The sequence below is a fragment of the Candoia aspera genome, chromosome 5 (genome assembly GCF_035149785.1).
Source record: "Candoia aspera isolate rCanAsp1 chromosome 5, rCanAsp1.hap2, whole genome shotgun sequence".
NCBI lineage: Eukaryota > Metazoa > Chordata > Lepidosauria > Squamata > Boidae > Candoia > Candoia aspera.
Window position 1 is genome coordinate 31,856,214 of NC_086157.1, and position 3,864 is coordinate 31,860,077.

Below are 3,864 nucleotides of genomic sequence, written 5' to 3' on the forward strand. Positions count from 1 at the left end.
CAGAAAAACATCTATTTCTGTTTTATTGACTATTCTAAAGCCTTTGACTGTGTGGACCATAACAAATTGTGGCAAGCTCTTAGTGGTATGGGGATACCAAGTCATCTTGTATGCCTCCTGAAGAATCTGTATAACGACCAAGTAGCAACAGTAAGAACAGACCACGGAACAACGGACTGGTTTAAGATTGGGAAAGGAGTACGGCAGGGCTGTATCCTCTCACCCTACCTATTCAACTTGTATGCAGAACACATCATGCGACAAGCTGGCCTTGAGGAATCCAAGGCTGGAGTTAAAATCTCTGGAAGAAACATTAACAATCTCAGATATGCAGATGATACCACTTTGATGGCTGAAAGCGAAGAGGAACTGAGGAGCCTTATGATGAAGGTGAAAGAAGAAAGTGCAAAAGCTGGTTTGCAGCTAAACCTCAAAAAAACCAAGATTATGGCAACCAGCTTGATTGATAACTGGCAAATAGAGGGAGAAAATGTAGAAGCAGTGAAAGACTTTGTATATCTGGGTGCGAAGATTACTGCAGATGCTGACTGCAGTCAGGAAATCAGAAGACGCTTAATCCTTGGAAGAAGAGCAATGACAAATCTCGATAAAATAGTTAAGAGCAGAGACATCACACTGACAACAAAGGTCCGCATAGTTAAAGCAATGGTGTTCCCCGTAGTAACATATGGCTGCGAGAGCTGGACCATAAGGAAGGCTGAGCGAAGGAAGATCGATGCTTTTGAACTGTGGTGTTGGAGGAGAATTCTGAGAGTGCCTTGGACTGCAAGAAGATCGAACCAGTCCATCCTCCAGGAAATAAAGCCAGACTGCTCACTTGAGGGAATGATATTAAAGGCAAAACTGAAATACTTTGGCCACATAATGAGAAGACAGGACACCCTGGAGAAGATGCTGATGCTAGGGAGAGTGGAAGGCAAAAGGAAGAGGGGCCGACCAAGAGCAAGGTGGATGGATGATATTCTAGAGGTGACGGACTCATCCCTGGGGGAGCTGGGGGTGTTGACGACCGACAGGAAGCTCTGGCGTGGGCTGGTCCATGAAGTCACGAAGAGTCGGAAGCGACTAAACGAATAAACAACAAAATTATTTCAGCAGAACATGTTATTTCAATTTCTTCCAGTGATAATCATTGGAAGGAAAAGACAAAGCATTTTAATGGTTGCAAAACAGTGGTAATCTTTATTCCAAGTCATAACTCTTTTGCAGAGAATTTAATAGGGTTGGGCAGAGCATTCCAGAGAGGCAATGTGATTCTTACAATAAGCTGCACCTACAGAAGTGAAGTGGCTGTGCATCCATATGTATATGGAAACAGCCACGTGAGCCTTGAAAAAGATATGGCTCTTTTAACAACCTCTCATAGATTGGTGCTTACTACAGGCAACCCCATCATCAGGTAGTGTTATTTCCATTGCTTTTACAACCCCTGCAGTCTGAAATTACATAGCTATCATGCAACTACTGGATAAATCCCATTGGCACTACAGAACCAGCTGGGTTTGCCCTGAAGAGCTGGCAAATTCCAAATGACGTGTGTTGTGTTGGACTACAGTTTTTCTCTTTTAACCTGTATCGAACTGAAATTTTGATCTGTTTCACGGGATCGTTGTGAAGAATGGGTAAGTTAAGATAATGTATTACATTTCATACTACTGATCTTGTAGATACCATCTTCCAGTTCTGATTAACTTTGATTTAAACACATGAATTGGTTGAAGAGTATAAATAAAATCTTATAAAGTATAAATTAACATACTCTGCTGATAATAAGTGAACACACACACTTTGTTTCAGATAATCACAGTTCCAACAAACTTCATAGTATTTATGCTGCAACAAGGTAAGCAGTTGAATTCACATCAGTTTTGTAAGCTGTAGCTGAAGACCATCAGTAACCACCTCTACTCAATCTTGGTTTTTCATTTCCTACAAGCAGAGAAACCTCTCAATGTATCAGTGGTAAGTGAAAATTTTAGTTTTAAGCACGGTTACCTTCATTTTAGGCACTGTTACATTTTAGAATATTGCTCATTGTACAAAAGTGTACAAGTATACATTTCTTGAAACCATGTGAAGTGTGATAATGTAGTAATAGCAATCTGCAAGACAAAATAAATTGATTAGCTCTAATAAAAGTTCGCATTGTCTGGAATATATGGTTGTTTCCATAACTCTTGAATTAGAATAATCTGTAAAGGTGATTATTAGAAAACATTAAAACAAAATTTTAAGTATGTTTAACACCATTTATGTTTAATGAGTTTCAAAGCCAAACCTTTGCCAAGCTTTCTTTTTCTTGAACTCATTTAAAGAAACTCAGTGAGTGAGGCATACTGTTGCATCTGAGGATGCAACAAGTAGTTCAGAGTTCTTCAGTACTGCATTGCTGTACTTGTCTGAGTGCAAGAAAATGAAAAATAAGAACGGAGTTACTGGCATCTAGTGGTGGGATGAGAGAAGACCCATTTCTCACATTTCCGTAGCTGACATGGGTTACACAATGAAGAGCAGAGTTATTAAAGTTTTAACAGTCATGTGGAAGTCAGAATTTAAGATGCAGGATCCAAAAATATGCCTGTTTTAATCACCTATGCTCTATAGGAGGCACAACAGCTACTTTTTACATCTGTCATTCCTTTTATTGTTTTATTTGAAGCCAGACAAAAAGCAAGCAATAGTATTGCCACCAATGCAACTCACTTTGGGTCAGGATCCAACTCTGACTCAATAGCCAGTGGCAGCACACTATTTCTCCCTGACTAGTCCTTTACAAGTTGCCCACCACCCTGAGAATGCTTTAATATAAAGCATGAACAAGATACTCTTGCACACTTCTTTCTGATTACTTTTAAGCAGCTTTGACTTCAGTTGAAAAATTAAGCAGGCAGCGATAGCAGCAGAATTTAACTTGAGCTAAAACATGCCCGCAATTCCCTGGGTATATTTAAAATACCAAGGCTTCTTTATTGCTAAATACATGGCGAAGTTACCAACACTTAACGCCATTCTGCTGCAGTCAGCCTTTAATGAAGCTGTCTAGTGAATTTTGGATATAACAATATTATAATCCATGCAGTATCCCAAAATAACCACCTTGCCTGTTGTTTGGAGAAGCTGTCTGAACAGTAGTGCATATTTCCGCTAAGAAAGTAGGTATGCTTCTGCACAAACTTCAGGTCTGAGTAACAGACATCCGTGAATCCCTTACATCCCTCCTACTCCCTGAGTAAGAGGGGGAGGAGGGAGGGAAGGAAAGTGCTGAGAAGACTGGATAGGCAGCCTGCTGGGGAACACTGAGTAGCTGAGTAGAGGTAGGCTGGGAAGCTGCTAGGACAGTGTTTCTCAACCTTGGCAACTTCAAGCTGTGTGAACTTCAACTCCTAGAATTCCACACAGCTTGAAGATGCCAAGGTTGAGAAACACTGTGCTAAGAAGAGGGACTGAGCAGGCAGTAGCTGAGGGAGGGAAGGTGCTAGAAGCTGATTGTGTGGACCATCGATATATGCATTGGGGCAGCAGAGGACAAAGCAGGGCACCCTGGCTGATAGCCCCAAACAATGCTTTCTTGCTGGGAGCAGTTAGAGAAGCAGAACTTCCTGCCAGTCCTTAAGATTGGCAACAAGAATGCTCTTCCTTAGAGACCTGCCATCAAAAGCATCTTCCTTGAAAAAAGTGCTTTTCCACGGTAATTGACCTCTAAGAAGGAAACAAAAAGAGAGAGAGAAGCATTTGGGTGTAATGGAAATTGCTTTCCACAAACAATCCATTAAACTGAACAAATGAGGACTACAAACTTCATTTGGTGTTGGCATGAGGAAAACAAGTTTTTTTTTTTTAAAA